Source organism: Dermacentor albipictus, chromosome 7 (genome assembly GCF_038994185.2).
Source record: "Dermacentor albipictus isolate Rhodes 1998 colony chromosome 7, USDA_Dalb.pri_finalv2, whole genome shotgun sequence".
Lineage (NCBI taxonomy): Eukaryota > Metazoa > Arthropoda > Arachnida > Ixodida > Ixodidae > Dermacentor > Dermacentor albipictus.
The window spans coordinates 49,254,503-49,272,405 of record NC_091827.1 but is presented as its reverse complement, the minus strand read 5'-3'; the positions used below and the strand labels follow the sequence as shown (position 1 = coordinate 49,272,405).

The window sequence follows — 17,903 nt, the reverse complement described above, 5'->3', positions numbered from 1 at the left end:
ACATGGTAGAGGAGCTGCCCGGAAAGGCGATGGCGCCGGGTTGGAGTCCTGGACCAGGACGAATGTTTCAACGGTGAGGCTTTCCATTCGAGGAAACCGTATGGGTTTCCTTTGTAGCGACTGCTATGATTAGCTGGGTGTCTCATTTTCCTTTATTAATCAAAATTGGCATAGTATGACGGGAGTGAATGACGAGCATAAATGAAACGTCATACCATGAATGTCATGACGTGTGTCATGTAGCTCTCATCAAACAGCCGCCTACTTCTTGCTATGTACCAGAATTGTCATAGAATGACAAGCGTGTACGATGAACATAAACGATAGTAAATCACTTGAATGTCACGACATGTGTCATGTAGGTTAGGAAACTCCCGCCTACGTCTCGGTGACCTCATTGTCCCTTTGTTAACTTGGTAGGCTCCCCACACACTGCTTCGCGGAACACAGATACCCACAGGGCGTGCGTTTTACCGGCATTTTTCACTCTTCTGCCGTCGGCCATTTACAGTTTAATGTTTCGCTCACGCAGACGCCAACGGATTTTCTCCCAATGGGGCATGTAATACTTTCACGTCAAAAAATAAATATTTGATTGATCCGCAAGAAATTTTTGGCATTAGTTACCCGAAAGTGTTAGAAACAACTATCTCACGCTTTAATCATCATCATCAAATTTTTATGTCGCACTTACATATGTCACATGGAGCGCTCACTTCAGCTTTGATCATTATGTAACACTAATTACTACTTTAACGAATATGATGCAATATGTGAGAATGCGGTTTTCGATTTCTTATGCTCGAATACGCTTGTAGTCTAGAAGCCACGTAATTATGAGCCGGCAGCTGCACTCGCAGACAAAGCTAACACCAGCGCACTTGTAAGAATAATTTTTCAGCTGCGTTAGTAAAACCTATTCCGTTTTACAACTGGTGATGATCCCAGTTATTAGCTTGTTAATAACGTGTACTTTACGGTTATTAGCTGTCGCTAGTAGCAGGTGGCTTTTCTTTTGTTTTCATTTTTTACGGACACTGCGTAAATGGACAACACGCACAACACGCAAACGGAAAACACGTAAACAGACACAGTAATGAAGAACAAATGCTGTCCGTAAAATTTATGCTCACACACCTCGGCCAATCTGACGGAAGCCGCATGTTAGTAAGTACTGTGATTTTCTTTATTTAAAGCTGCGCCACTGCTTTGGTGCAGGCAACTAACGAAAGAAAAATTTAAAGAAGGTAAAATCAGGCAAGGTATCACTTACTCGTTCATGCCTTGAAAGAGAGAGACAGAGAAAAGGATTTTAGCTAGCTTGGTGCAGCATACGCTTGCGACTAGAAAAAAACAAGTGACCTTATAAAAAAATAAAGAAAGGCCATGGTTCTGTCTCCGCGTTTATTGTGGTTGACGAATATGCTGAGCGAGTGATTTTATTCGGAGCGAATAATTAATGACTATCTAGCGGAGATTTCTTTTATCAAAATAAAACAAAGCAAGACAGATTTGATTGAAAAGGAAATGGCTAGTAGACGACCAAAAAGAGAAATGCTGCTTTGCTACCCTAACTCAATAGACTGAAAATTATGAAATAGACACCATGCACTTACAAACTATCCAGAGTACTTGACACAGGTTATGTTAAGCAATACTAAAGTCATTTGTGCGGGTATGTGGACGTTAGGAATTGTCAATCTGCCTTCGTCACACGCTGCTGTGAAGGCAGGATTGGGAGAGCGACCATTTCAAAAGTGCTTGTTCACCAGCGCATGCTATTCCGACTGCGACCGATGGTGTAGGTACGTCATATCGTGAAAAATAAGAAATATTGCGCGCTCGGAAACTACCTTGTCACAGAAGTAATTACATGCACATGCTACATTGCCCCTTTCGCATAGCAGTTTTCTTTTTAATTGAAACTACACATTGCACCACAAGAGGCCCTCTGATCATCTATTACGTTTTAGGACTTTCACCATTCTGACTTCTGGAATTTCGTCTGCTTGAATCATAAATTATACATAAAATACTCGTCAAGCCAAATAGAACTATTACGTTTTACGTTATAGTCGAAGGCTTTCAGCTGCGTCGTTAATTATTCACCAAAGTTATTAGAAAGCGTTGCCTGAGTTTCTGTAGCAAACTCGACAGTGCAGACAGTGTGTGAGAGGGGTTGAGTGTACACCATCTGCACCGCAGAAAGTATTATATGTGATGTGCAAACCTACTTGCGACTTTTCTCGAAGTATGAAATTACAAGTTCAGGCATGTACATCACACGCCATGGTTGCTTAGTGGCTTTGAAGTCAAATCTAATCCCGGCCACGGCGTCCGCACTTTGATAGAAGCGAATCGCAAAAATCACCCATGTACTTACGTTAGGGTGAACGTTAGCAAACTCCAGGTGCTAAAAATTATTCCGGAATGCCCGACTGCAGCATGCCTTATAATGAGATCATGGTTTAGGCACATGTCGCCTCAGAATTGATTTTTTTCTCATGCCCATTGCCTCCACATTATGAATAATTGTTAAGTACTATCCTCGTTTCACATAGTTTCGGGGGGGTATATACATATTTTTTCATGATGTTACAATTCATCGGGACCTTTTGACAATTTTCTTGGACCAAGTGCACTGCGCAGTTAAAGCAAGTGTACATCGTAAATAAAGAGAGGGGCGAGGCGTGCGTTGACTTGCTACCTCCACCCCCCCATGAAAATAAGAAAAATTGCACCATTAAATGGAGCATAGCCGGAGCATGGAAAAGCCTTGTGCAAAAGAACTCACCACTCATGAATGACATCTCTGAAATAAAAAAACAAATAAATAAAACAAACAATGTGAAGTAAACATAATGTATGGTAGCAACGGGAGTGCCGGAAACATTTCTACGCTGCTTCCAAGCTATGGTCTACATTTTCATACTAAACCCAAAGCTCTCATGCTTAGATATGCTAGTCTTGTGATACACACGCGCGTCTCATTCAAACGACAGAAGGTGTTTGCAATCTTGTCTTGCCCTTGCGCAATCTGAAGCCCTTACCTACGCAATAGTGGGTGTTTCAGCAGACTCTCTCAAAAAGAAATTTTAGCTGCATGTGGTAGATACAACGGTTCTAGTCCATGAGCTGGTCTACTCGAAGAAGCGGGCATTACTTGTACCAAAAGTTGAAATGCCTAATCTGCTAATTACCAAGAATTCACCAATAGCGTTGTAAGCAATTCGCTTTTGCGCATATTTAATTTATAGCGCATAGCAATTTCTGCGCAATGTAATTGCGCATAGCAATGACAGTAATAATTCGCCGTACTTACCTGACTGGGACACTTCGGACATCATTGATTCTTCTAGAACACAAAGAGAACAGGCCACAGGTTAGACAACTTTAGACACGATTTAGAAAGCGGATTTAAAGGTGAAACATGCGAAGCGATTCTTGTTGCCCACTTGGCGAGGTGCCGCTGCTTCTGCTGTTTTCACCTTTCTTTAGGCCTGCAGTTTCTGAATCACGAACCAGGCTTTTGAATACGGTAGGCAGTCCATATTTATATATGTATACATATATATATTTATATATATATATATATATATATATATATTTATATATATATATATAGATAGATAGATAGATAGATAGATAGATAGATAGATAGATAGATAGATAGATAGATAGATAGATAGATAGATAGATAGATATACAAACATTGCTCGCGTGTGGAACAAAAATCTTCTACATGCGGAAACATTACTTGATAAGCCAGTGATTACTTGCACAAGGAATCACGTTGAATTAGTCTGAAATTAATAGAATTTTAATAGTCGACCTGTTGGCTAGAAGCATTGGAGCGTGCCTTGCAATTTGCAAACTCCTAATACTAAAGAACAACCGAAATGGATCAAAATTAGGAACAGACAAGTGAGGCAATGGTGCCAATTATGTTGTAAAAATAAGCTGCTCTTCCACAATATCGTTTTTTGGCGAATGGCACTTTTTTGCATTAAAGCACGAAAGACAATAGTCAGGTCAATGTATTTCGTCACATATTTTATAAACGCGTATGTTGAAACAGGTGACATCATCAGAATTTGTTCCAGTTGTCTATGCCTTGTCAAGTCACCTGTTATAAATAAAACAATTAGGTAAAAAGCAAAATTGTGTTGTCTAGCAGTGCATGAATTTGCAGTTGTGCAAGAAATGTCCACTTCTTCGACTAATCCAGCTGATGGAGTATATTTCTACTGCATATCGCAAACAACTGTAAAGTATTTTTACTTCCCTCGAAAAAGGAAAAGTTTGGAATGTGATCTCCAAGGTACACAACAAAAAATTCAGCTGCCAGGAAACGCTTAAATCTCTCTGTCGTATAAATTTTTTTTTTTCAGTCTGTAAAAGTTCCGCACCAAACGGAATAGTCAAAGCCATCGCATTACAGCATATGTTTACGCTACTACAAAGACCAATGTGTGAGATAACGTGAGGCTAAAAACATACTCTGTGAATAGTTCACTGCGGTAGATGTATAGATTACACTGTCTAGTTTGTAATTTCAAGGAAAGTGTTTTTTGTCTCTTCGACGCATTTTGCGTGTTCTATCTGTCCGATTTGACAAGTGATTGTGCGACTTGGTAAGCAACACTGAGTATGTGACCGAATAGACAACTTGGTCGACCGACTACTTGGAAGATAGCATGTGACACGAGGGGTGTGTGTCCATTCTCGGTGAATGACCCAGGATGGGTATCTGGCTCTACGCATGCACCCGAACATACAAACAGAAGAGATAGGAAACAACGAAACTTGCAACAGAAAATTGGGGAAGTAGGGTACGCAGAAGGTAGCACTTTTCTTTCATCTGTTACACGCGTGAGATGGCGTTACCTTTGACTAAACACTGCGCTGCCTTTGCACCGATGCCATTCAGTTTGCGTAGATTTATATTCCAGTGACGTCATTCAGTACACTTCTAGCATTAGCGTTACGTTTGCATAAGACTTATTTTAACACTCAAAGAAGCATCTCAAGGTTCTTCGCGTAGCAGAAATGGTTCGCACATAAACACAGGATCCACTTTTTTGTTGTTGTTGTGAAGGCATTCTTTTCAGCAAAAAATCTCGTGACAGGCGGCTGCTACGCGGAGACTGCTGCTACTCAAAACAATACTGGGAGCGGTTATTGCGCCTGTTGTGTGGCAGGGCTAAGCAGGTACCGGCCAGCTGGAATCTAGTATCCCTAGTTCGACTGGGATGCTTTTTTTCGCTAGTGCTATTTAATTCCGAGAGATCATTTAACTTGCAGGAATATTCTACTCAATTCGGTCCATTGAAACTCATAACTGCTTTTGGAATTGTGTCTTTTTGTTCTGATAGAGAGCCCGAAGGCTGTAGGCAGAAGGCACTGCGTCCCTAGTTCATGGTTTGCATCGACAGATCTCTATGCGCTGCTTTCCAGGATGGAATTCACTGTAAGGCTGTAAGCTCAGCGTTTGCAGCTCTTGTGGTGAGGAAAGCGGAAGGCAAGCGTATTGGACTCTCACCCATGGCAAATTGTGGAGAGCGTCAAGCGCTGCTGGAAGCTGCTGTTCGGCGACCGTTGTCTTCTTTTGTCGCGTGTCCCAGACAGTGACACGTACCCACTATCGGGGATTGGCCAAGAAGCAGGTGGTTTTACGTAAGGCTAGAAGTATAGAGAAACTAGATTTAAATAGTGGAGCGTGGGGCGATAGAACCATAATTTAGACTTGCAATGAAAATATTGTTAAGAATTTTGATAAGATAATTTAATGTAAAGAAATGAAGTAATAGAAACTATGGATAAATGTAGAAAATCAGCAAGGTACTCTTTTCGTCTCTCTAATAAAATTGGAAACTGCAAGAAAAGCATCCCTATGGCTGGATCCCAGTGAAGTCGCCCCGAAAGAAAGAATGCTTGTCGAGGATAGTGATAGGCCAAGTTTGGTGAATGAGTATTCTTGTATTTTTCTTTGTCTTAGAAAGCGGCGGCATGAGAGAAAATGATGTTCGATAGCTTCAGCTCCACTGCAAAAAGAACTAAGAGCTGTGGAGCTGTTGTTGAGCTTCCTGAGCTGTTGGTGGCTGAGCACGCGGCATATACCTCTCGGTTCCTGGTTCCTGCTTGCCTCGACAGAGCGACCGTTTCGTGGACCTGCAGTGGCGTTTTGGCTGAGTATCGGGTGGTTTAAGGTGTCTCAATAACCGTATTTTAGTCCCTGGTTGATTGGCATACCAGTAAACTATCGCAGGAGACGAAAGATCTAATCAAGAAACGCCAATGTATGAAAGCCTCTAACCCTACAGCTAGAATAGAACTGGCAGAACTTTCGAAGTTAATCAACAAGCGTAAGACAGCTGACATCAGGAAGTACAATATGGATAGAATTGAACATGCTCTCAGGAACGGAGGAAGCCTAAAAGCAGTGAAGAAGAAACTAGGAATTGGCAAGAATCAGATGTATGCGTTAAGAGACAAAGCCGGCAATATCATTACTAATATGGATAAGATAGTACAAGTGGCTGAGGAGTTCTATAGAGATTTGTACAGTACTAGTGCCACCCACGAGGATAATGGAAGAGAAAATAGTCTAGAGGAATTTGAAATCCCACAGGTAACGCCGGAAGAAGTAAAGAAAGCCTTGGGAGATATGCAAAGGGGGAAGGCAGCTGGGGAGGATCAGGTAACAGCAGATTTGTTGAAGGATGGTGGGCAGATTGTTCTAGAGAAACTGGCCACCCTGTATACGCAATGCCTCATAACGTCGAGCGTACCGGAATCTTGGAAAAATGCTAACATAATCCTAATTCATAAGAAAGGGGACGCCAAAGACTTGAAAAATTATAGACCAATCAGCTTACTGTCCGTTGCCTACAAACTATTTACTAAAGTAATCGCAAATAGAATCAGACACACCTTAGACTTCTGTCAAGCAAAGGACCAGGCAGGATTCCGTAAAGGCTACTCAACAATAGATCATATTCACACTATCAATCAGGTGATAGAGAAATGTGCGGAATATAACCAACCATTATACAGTAAAAGCTCGTTAATTCGAACCCCAAGGGGTAGCCGCTTCAGTTCGAATTAATGAAAATTCGAACTAACGAAAGTGAAGGAGAGCAACAGTACACTACAATTTGGAAGCAGTAGGGCATGCCAGAAATTTGGCGTGTCAGAAAGTGATGGCGTGTGCCGAGGGCACACGCCATCTTGAAGGTGAAGCTCTGGGTCCGACTGTGACACACTACCGATGTCCACCGAAACGAACGTTAGCCGAGGCTTAACACCATCACAATGAATCGCGATGGCCGATACCTCCTAAGCTGAAAACAGACGTGCACAAGCGATGAAGACTGCCGAGACAAAGACGCTGAACATGTGAAGGTGGCGAAGGCCCTGATTCGTTGGTTCTTGATTGCAAGCGCAGCTGCGACGTACTTGATTCGCTGTGTTACGATTGCGCTTGCCGTGCCATCTCCGCACATTAGCAGCTGTACAAGATTTGCAAAGCCTCCGAGATTCGCAGCGGGCATGAAGTCTCGGAGGTTACGTAGAACGGAGAGACGGCAGCCGCCGCTGCCTTCTGGCGGGCCCCTCGTCGGTTAGATTTTTTTGTAATTTTTCTTCTCTCGCCGTTCTCTCCGTTTCGGAGGCAATACAGCCTTGTGTGTAAGCAGTAGGCGCGTTTCTCTGGCCGTGTGCCAGGCGAGCGTAGTTCGAATTATCCGTGAGGGAACCTTCTCGCGTTCGAATTAACGGACTTTTTAATACATACACTTCTGTGGAGCTTGGCCGGACCAAATCGTACAGTTCGAATTATCCATAAATTCGAATTATTGAAGTTCGAATTAACGAGCTTTCACTGTATATAGCTTTCACTGATTACGAGAAAGCATTTCATTCTGTCGAAACCTCAGCAGTCATGGAGGCATTGCGGAATCAGGGTGTAGACGAGCCATATGTAAAAATACTGAAAAACAGCTATAGCGGCTCCACAGCCACCATAGTCCTCCATAAAGAAAGCAACAAAATCCCAATAAAGAAAGGGGTCAGGCAGGGAGATACGATCTCTCCAATGCTATTCACAGCGTGTTTACAGGAGGTATTCAGAGACCTGGATTGGGAAGAAATGGGGATAAAAGTTAATGGAGAATACCTTAGTAACTTGCGATTCGCTGATGATATTGCCTTGCTTAGTAACTCAGGGGACCAACTGCAATGCATGCACACTGACCTGGAGAGGCAAAGCAGAAGAGTGGGTCTAAAAATTATTCTGCAGAAAACTAAAGTAATGTTTAACAGTCTCGGAAGAGAACAGCAGTTTACAATAGGCAGCGAGGCACTGGAAGTCGTAAGGGAATACACCTACTTAGGGCAGGTAGTGACTGCGGATCCGGATCATGAGACTGAAATAATCAGAAGAATAAGAATGGGCTGGGGTACGTTTGGCAGGCATTCTCAGATCATGAACAGCAGGTTGCCATTATCTCTCAAGAGAAAAGTGTATAATAGCTGTGTCTTACCAATACTCACCTACGGGGCAGAAACCTGGAGGCTTACGAAAAGGGTTCTACTCAAATTGAGGACGACGCAACGAGCTATGGAAAGAAGAATGATAGGTGTAACGTTAAGGGATAAGAAAAGAGCAGATTGGGTCAGGGAACAAACGCGAGTTAATGACATCTTAGTTGAAATCAAGAAAAAGAAATGTGCATGGGCAGGACATGTAATGAGGAGGGAAGATAACCGATGGTCATTAAGGGTTACGGACTGGATTCCAAGGGAAGGGAAGCGTAGCAGGGGACGTCAGAAAGTTAGGTGGGCGGATGAGATTAAGAAGTTTGCAGGGACGGCATGGCCACAATTAGTGCATGACCGGAGTTGTTGGAGACATATGGGAGAGGCCTTTGCCCTGCAGTGGGCGTAACCAGGCTGATGATGATGATGATGATGATTGGCATTCCTTGCGTCAGCCGTCTTGAGCTGATGTCGGCCAGTTCTCCTGGCCAGGCGCGATCCGCCTGGTCAGCATCCCTGCCACCTAATGAATAGCCCATATATTTATTTTTTCGCAGTGGCGTCAGCACCATTCCTGTGGCGCTTGTGCCTACCAATGGAGGTTCCATCAGGATCAGAAATCCACAGGCTGTCCAGAAGGCACTCAAGGCCACCTCTAACCACTTCCAGACCATCACTGACGTGCGAGCGTTCGGACGGGGAGGTATAGTGTGTCGTTGCACTTCATTGCACTTCATTCGCTTCAATGCACTTCATTCGCACTTCAAATGCACTTCATTCGCTTCCACCCCGGTGAGTGCTTTTATTCGGCCTCACCTTGCGAGCACCAAGGGTCTTGTACGGGGCGTAGACTCCCGATTAAGTCCTACTGAAACCCTGGACAAGCTATCCGCAGCAGGCGTCATTGCCATCTACCGTTGCAACCGACTGGCCAATAACGAGAGGGTTCCGACAGAATCTGTTATTGCAATGTTTGTGGGCACATCATGTCCATCTGAAATAAACGTGTGGCCTCTTCTGTTCCGTGTAGAGCCGCTTGCGTCATGTCCAGTCCAGTGTAAGAATTGTTGGAGATTCGGGCACAGCGCAGGAGGCTGTAAGTCTAGCTTGCGTTGCCGCACCTGTGGGGATGGTCATTCTTCAAGTGAATGCTCTACTCAATCTCCAAAGTGCTGCCTCTGTGGGGGAGAACACCCAGCGGACTATTCGCACTGCTCAGATCGCGCTCAAGAAATACAAATTCTTGAAATAATCGACCACCGTCGTTGCTCCCGAAGAGATGCAATTTCAGTGATCAAAGACAGGGCCTTCGGATATTCTGGTGTTACAGCGCGCAACACCCCAAGCATGGATCTTAACCTCTACGAAGCAATTGACTCTGCTGTGGAAAAAGCAATGGCTAAAGCGATGGATAAATTGATATCCAGTCTCTCTGATTGCTTAGCCCGAATAATTTCCAGTCACATGATGCAAATAATGCAGCCCACTAGGACACCAATGCAGGGCCCAGAATCTAATGCCACATCTCGAACGCCTAGCAACGAGGTAGAGACGCCTTCCACAGTTGCAGAATATTCCACAGACGCTACTCTGCTAGTCCGAACACGCGAGGATGAGCCCTCTTATTCAGACACTGCTATTGTCACAGACATGGAACTTGACACTCGAGCTCCCAAACGAATGGGGTCCCCAATTTCAAAAACTATGAAACCAAAATCAAAAAAATTACCGACGATTACGTTACTTCCTAATGCGAAATTTGAGCGCAGCAAATAAGCTGTTTCACCTTTTCGATAGATTGAGGCAAAGAAATCGAGCAACACATGTATGCGCTATCACAGAATTCTTTTTGTTATTTTTCACACGTATTCCTTGAACAAAGACTGCACTAACAGTTCTTGACAGTCATGAAGGGAGCTTTGTGGTCGGAGAAATAGACTGATACATGTTCGACTTGGTACACGAATGCTTGATTCTCAAAGACGAGATCTATACAAGTGCCTCGCGAGGTTGTCACAGCCGTGGGACGCGTTACGAGCGAGAGGAACAGAATGTTCTCCCCCATAAGTGTTAGGAAATTGCTGTTTGTCTTTATGTCAACATTAAAGTCCCCCGCTACTAACATCGGTGTGGATCGATGGACGGTTAATGCGAGTTGCAGGAAGTGCACGACGTCTTTCGTGAGTGCGGTAGCGGACTCACGAAAGCGGTATCAGTCGGTTGCTGCTAGCGCTGGGGGAATGAAAGGGGGGCGGAGCTGGTTACGAGGCCGACGACAACGCCGACGACGACGCGAAACCCAGGAACGGACGCCAAAGAGCCATTTTTGTAGCCAGCCCTCCTCCACAGTCTCTCCTCCTCCCTTCCATCATCCTCCCTCGCCCGGAGAGCCGACAGCGCGCATGCGCGGCGGCGGAGCAGATTCGTCGGCGAGCTGGTTACGAGGCCGACGACGACGCGAAACCCAGGAACGGATGCCAAAGAGCCATTTGTGTAGCCAGCCCTCCTCCACAGTCTCTCCTCCTCCCTTCCATCATCCTCCCTCGCCCGGAGAGCCGACAGCGCGCATGCGTGGCGGCGGCGGAACAGATTCGTCGGCGAGCTGGTTACGAGGCCGACGAAAACGCCGACAACGACGACGCCGACGACGACGCGAAACCCAGGAACGGACGCCAAAGAGCTGCGCTCTAAAAAGAGTCAACCAACTCCTGTGCTTACAGAAAGTATTCTAAAGGCGGCAGTTGCCGCTGCTGTGCGTTCAACACCATTGGACAGTTGAAAGTGCTGCAGTGGAACTGTCGCTCTATATTTTCAGCTTCAAGAGATTTATCTTGCCTATCTATTCAATTCAATCCAGATATCTTACTTCTTCAAGAAACGTGGCTTTCGCCAGAGAAAAATTTTCATTTAAAAGGTTTTCGATCCTTCCGATTAGATAGAGACTCGCGAGGTGGAGGATTAATGATGCTTGTTTCCAGTAAAATTTGTCACAAAGCAAAAATTTTTTTTCAAATCATGGACAGCGACTGTGAAATTTCGGCCATAGATTTATGTCTCCCAGGATGCCATTCATTTTCAATTATAAATGCTTATTTCCCCAGCGGTGTGCAAAATACGCGTCAACTTGATAGGGCTGTGGCTGCATGTAGAAAAGAAATTTTGTTTGTAGGGGATTTCAATTCTCATCATGTGTCGCGGGGACACAAAACAGATTTGTGTGGTAAGCGACTTTGGGAGTGGACTATTGATAGTCACCTTTCATGTCAGAACACAGGACAAGTAACGTTCGTTAGAGGACCCTTCCGTTCAGTGTTAGATTTGACATTTTGTAGCGCTGGCATCAAGGTTTTGTCGTAGGTAGCGGTTGAATCAGCAACCAACAGTGATCATCTTCCTGTGTCTTTTGAAATCAATTGTCAAATAACATCTTTAGATTACCAGGCATGCACATTTATGGACCATACGAAATTTAAGACTTTCTTGCGTTCTGCCGTTTGGAAACTTGCCAATGCCAATGATAAGGAAATCGCTTCTACCATTTGCTCAATTCTAGAGGATTCCCGGAAGCAAGCTGAATTTGTCATCCCTTCGGCTAAAGGCAGCGCTTGTCGTTGGTGGAATAATGAGTGTACGCGGGACTACAGAAAAAGAAAGGCAGCTTGGAAAACGCTTCTACATAATCAGTGCCCGACCAATTAAAAAAATTATCAGTTTCATGCTGGTGTATTTAGGCGTACTCTTATTCGAGCCAAAGAGGAATACGATATTAGACATTACGATTATCTATCTAATTCAAAAAATTAGCGTGCTTTATTTTCATTCCTTCGTGCTAGGAAGGTGCTACCAACACCCTTAACATTAAATTCAATTGTTTTGACCCCGCAGGAACTGAGCGCCTCCCTAGAAGGGATTGCCGAAGGCTTAGAAAATCGATTTACGGCCAGGCTTCCGGCTATTCATTCTACATTAGGTCCTTGGGATGATTTACTCCAATTTCATTAGCTGAACTAAATGAGACTGCAATATGTTTACCGAATTCAACCCCTGGCCCTAATGGCGTCACAAATGCAATGTTAAAAATATTGTTACGTGAATCGCCTAACGTTCTTTTAGACTTGGTGAATTATTCACTTAAATATGCATGGATTCCGTTGCACTGGAAGCTTGCCAAGGTAATATTGATGCTTAAGAAACAAGAAGGAAGGTACGTATTGGACAACATTAGGCCCATTGCGCTTACATCAAACGTAGTAAAATTTATTGAGAGGCTTCTTCACCGTCGCATCATGAAATTTATTAATGATAATTCCATTCTTAGTCCCTGTCAGATTGGTTTCAGGGCCGGCTGCTCCATCTGGCATGCCCACGTCGACTTAGAAAGCCGAACACAACTCGCTCGACGTCATTAGCAATACGCTGCCTTAGTGACGCTCGATATCGATAAAGCATACGACACTGTGGAGCACACTATATTGATCAATCGGTTAACTTCCTGTGGTGTTCCTGGGTATATAGTAGCGTGGATTCGGTCATTCTTAGGTGAAAGAGAATTCTATTGCTACGAAAGCGGCGTTTCTTCTTCTAGACACAAATAAACGAGAGGCGTACCGCAAGGCTCAGTTCTTTCCCCGGTACTTTTTAATATTCTCATGAGCACACTACCTTGTCATCAAGAAATAACTACTTATGTTTATGCAGACGATATTGCGTTTTTTGCATCTGCAAACGACATCCACACGCTATACCAACGACTGCAAACTTACCTTTATGATCTGGAGAGGTGGTTAGATGCTAGTCACTTCACCCTCAATGCCAGCAAATGTGCTGTTCTCGTATTTCCGATACGTGACATAGTGCACATTTCATTGTCTTACCACCTTCAAGACATACCACAGGTGGAATATGTTAAATACCTCGGAATTATTTATAACGCCTCTCTCAACTGGCGCTCACACATAGATCATTTGACTGGGAAAGGTACCCGTGCAATTGGCATATTGCGTAGGCTGAGCAGTCGTCGAATAGGATTGAGAAGACACACTCCTAATGATATATCGTATGTATGTTCGCCCTGTATTAGAATTTGGTTGCGTGCTCTTCTCTGGAGCTCCAGCCTACATGCCCCATCCTCTAATCCTCTTAGAAAGAGAAGCATTACGTCTGTGCTTAGGTCTTCCTAAATTTGTTGCAAATTCTATTCTTTATCTTGAATCCCGTGTTCCGCCACTTTCGTGCAGGTTCCGGCTTTTGATGGTGCAGACGTTCTTAAGGACTTACGAATCACCACTGCGTCATTTCCAAGTAATCTTTATTTCACAACCTGCGTTGTTTTTCGGTGTCATCTGGTCGCGACTACATAACCCGCAAATTATATTCGTGCAAAAATTACTTGACTCTTTGGGCGTGCGCATATGCGATGTTCTTCCTATTACCGACAGAGCTGTTGCCACGGATATTCAATTTGATGACATCTTTCCTAATAATGCAAAATTACTTCCACACCGTATTCTAGACGGTATATTACAAGATCACCTGAAAAACCTTCAAACAAACGTTGTAATTGCTACAGATGCTTCAAACTGTGAAGAAAAGTCAGGTGTAGGAATATTTTCCCCGATTCTCGATTGGACATTTTCTCTTCGGCTGCCAGATTTCATACCGATTTTTTTAGCCTAATTCATAGCCGTGGTGCTGGCATTACGCAAATTAGGACCATCAATTACGTCAGCCGTGATAGTCACTGATTCTTTATCATTGTGCTCATCCCTTACTGCTTCTACTGATTCTCGCGTGATGCGGACATTTCAATCATTGGTACCTGATTATTTGAGAAGCGTGCGTTTGATCTGGGTGCCCGGCCATACAGGACTAATCATTATTGAAATTGCAGACTCTCTAGCCAAGGCATCGATAAGTGGCCCGATTCTTCCTTGCTGCCCTTTGACTGCTTATGTAACTGCAGCTAGATTTCGCAGGAGTATCATTATACAGTCAATATCAGGCTCCGCAATTACTAACTCTGCGGATTACGGACATCTCCTGCACCCTTGGAACAGAAATTTTTGCCGAACACGGAAAATGGAAGTGTCCATCACGAAGCTGCGCTGCCATATACCGGCATTGAACTTCTACCTCCAATGGTCTGGTCTGGTCCCCTCAACATTATGCTCATTCTGTGGCGAAGCGGAGACAATCGATCATTTTTTGTTGTCTTTCAGACGTTTTTCTATTATAAGAAAACGTCTACTCGAAATCCCGCTTCGCTCTATTGGTCTGACTTTATCAGTGCCTGTGATCCTATCTTTTGGAGCCTCCAATGTTGGGTTCAGCCACAGAAACGTTTGCTTGGCGATCCAAAATTCATCATCATCATCATCATCAGCCTGGTTACGCCCACTGCAGGGCAAAGGCCTCTCCCATATTTCTCCAACGACCCCGGTCATGTACTAATTGTGGCCACGCCGTCCCTGCAAACTTCTTAATCTCATCTGCCCACCTAACTTTCTGCCGCCCCCTGCTACGCTTCCCTTCCCTTGGAATCCAGTCCGTAACCCTTAATGACCACCGGTTATCTTCCCTCCTCATTACATGTCCTGCCCATGCCCATTTCTTTTTCTTGATTTCAACTAAGATGTCATTAACTCGCGTTTGTTCCCTTACCCAATCTGCTCTTTTCTTATCTCTTAATGTTACACCTACCATTCTTCTTTCCATAGCTCGTTGCGTCGTCCCCAATTTGAGTAGAACTCTTTTCGTAAGCCTCCAGGTTTCTGCCCCGTAGGTGAGTACTGGTAAGACACAGCTGTTATATACTTTTCTCTTGAGGGATAATGGTAACCTGCTGTTCATGATCTGAGAATGCCTGCCAAACGCACCCCAGCCCATTCTTATTCTCCTAATTATTTCCGTCTCATGATCCGGATCCGCCGTAACTACCTGCCCCAAGTAGGTGTATTCCCTTACGACTTCCAGTGCCTCGCTGCCTATTGTAAATTGCTGTTGTTTTCCGAGACTGTTAAACATTACTTTAGTTTTCTGCAGATTAATTTTTAGACCCACTCTTCTGCTTTGCCTCTCCAGGTCAGTGAGCATGCATTGCAATTGGTCCCCTGAGTTACTAAGCAAGGCAATATCATCAGCGAATCGCAAGTTACTAAGGTACTCTCCATTAACTTTTATCCCCAATTCTTCCCAATCCAGGTCTCTGAATACCTCCTGTAAACATGCTGTGAATAGCATCGGAGAGATCGTATCTCCCTGCCTTACGCCTTTCTTTATTGGGATTTTGTTGCTTGCTTTATGGAGGACTATGGTGGCTGTGGAGCCACTATAGATATCTTTCAGTATTTTTATATACGGCTCGTCTACACCCTGATTCCGTAATGCCTCCATGACTGCTGAGGTTTCGACAGAATCAAACGCTTTCTCGTAATCAATCAATCCAAAATCCAAAATTACCTCATCGAAACTAATCGATTTCCATGTTATATTGATCGTTCTCCCTCCCAACCATAGCTTTCTTTTATTTCTTATCTTTTATTATTTATTATTGTTATTATTATTATTATCTTATACCCGGTTTTCATCTGAATATTTCCTTTTTTCTCCAAACAAAAAACGCTTCCTTTTAAACTCACACGCCCAAATTGTTAACTCCCTTGTTATTATTATTATTTTAGGCACCTAATTAAACCGCCCGATTCTTGGCCAATCCCCCACTGTGGGTATGTGCCACTGCCACTCAGGACAACAACAACAACAACATAAAAGGGGACATAGCGAGACCGGACCTGTGTAAGTAAAATTTAGAGGACGTATACGACATCTCAATTTTGTAAAAGATACTTCCAATTGAATTGAAGGACACCAATTAATATGACATGGGAAGCCAAGATGGTGGAATTCAGCACACGGTGCTAGCATGGATATTGCAGAATTTTGACATATAGTGAAATTTCTGTATCTAGCCGCGGTGACATAAGCTCATGTCGGCAAAACAGATATGATAGGGCCGTTCAGGGATGCTCGCGCGAGTGAATCGGCCATTTTATTCAAGTGCAACCCATGATGTCCCGTTACCCAAAGCAAACATACCTTTTGTAAGTACGGAGGTACCATCGAAGGAAACGTTCCTTGAATTGCTGAATTTAAAGATGCAGTTAGTGCTGTGCATACAGATAGCGAGTCGGTCCCGATAACAGCTAATGGGTCTTTTGGGGGGAGTTTTCGCAGTGGTAATATATTCGGTAATACTTCTGCCTGAAATATAGGTGTGAAGTCGGGAAGGCGAAGGGAGTAGGACCATATAAGAGATTCAGAGAAGATCCCCACTTTTGTCTTCTCATTGCAAACAGAAGCGTCAGTAGCTATTACGCTATGCTCCGCGGCCAGCCATGTAAACAAGAAAAAAAAAAGGCGCGGCTTGACGCAGAGAGACATTAGAGTTTTAGAATGTCCGGTATTCCGAAATTCGCAATGGCGTTGGCGTAAATACCGGCTTCAAGACCGTGGTAGCAACATCTTGTGAGGCGTCCACTAACCACATTGCCTTATGGACACGTTTTCGTCATTAATGAGTGCACTTGTGCGAAAAAAATACATTTACAAAGGCAACGTGCCCACGGTTACGCGATTGTCGTGTATTTACACTAGCAGCGAAAGAGAACACACTTAGTTACTGCACTAATAGCTCTGTGTTTCTCTGGTTTAGCTTTGCTTCACCAGGCGGCACTACCAACCGGCACTACCAACCGGCACTGTAAGACTGTAAGCTCAGCATTTGCAGCTCTTGTGGTGAGGGAAGCGTGAAGGCAAACATGTTGGACTCTTACCCATGGCGAATTGTGGAGAGCGTCGAGCGCTGCTGGAAGCTGCTGTTCGGCGACCGTTGTCTTCTCTTGTCTCGTGTCCCAGACGGTGGCGCGTACCCACTTTCGGGGATTGGCCAAGAAGCAGGCGGTTTTCCGTAAGGTTAGAAGTACAGAGAAACTAGATTTAAATAGTGGAGCGTGGGGCGATGGAACCGTAATTTAGACTTGCAATTAAAATATTGTTAAGAATTTTGATAATATAATTTAACGTAAAGAAATGAAATAATAGAAACTATGGATAAATGTAGAAAATCAGCAAGGTACTCTTTTCGTCTCTCTAATAAAATTGGAAACTGCAAGAAAAGCATCCCTATGGCTGGATCGCAGTGAAGTCGCCCCGAAAGAAAGAATGCTTGTCGAGGATAGTGATAGGCCAAGTTCGGTGAATGAGTATTCTAATATTTTTCTTTGTCTTAGAAAGCGGCGGCATGAGGGAAAATGATGTTCGTTAGCTTCAGGTCCACTGCAAAAAGAACTAAGAGTGGACATAGCGAG

General features: G+C 43.9%; 1 long non-coding RNA gene across 1 annotated transcript; it reads right to left on the bottom strand.

Moving 5' to 3' along the window:
* Positions 1-2,792: 2,792 nt before the first annotated feature.
* LOC139047987 (uncharacterized) lies at positions 2,793-17,460 on the bottom strand. Its single transcript, XR_011507405.1, has 3 exons — positions 17,370-17,460; positions 3,323-3,355; positions 2,793-2,812 (listed from the first exon to the last, which is right to left on the bottom strand). It is a non-coding gene; the product is annotated as an uncharacterized lncRNA (long non-coding RNA).
* Between the last annotated feature and the right edge of the window lie 443 nt (positions 17,461-17,903).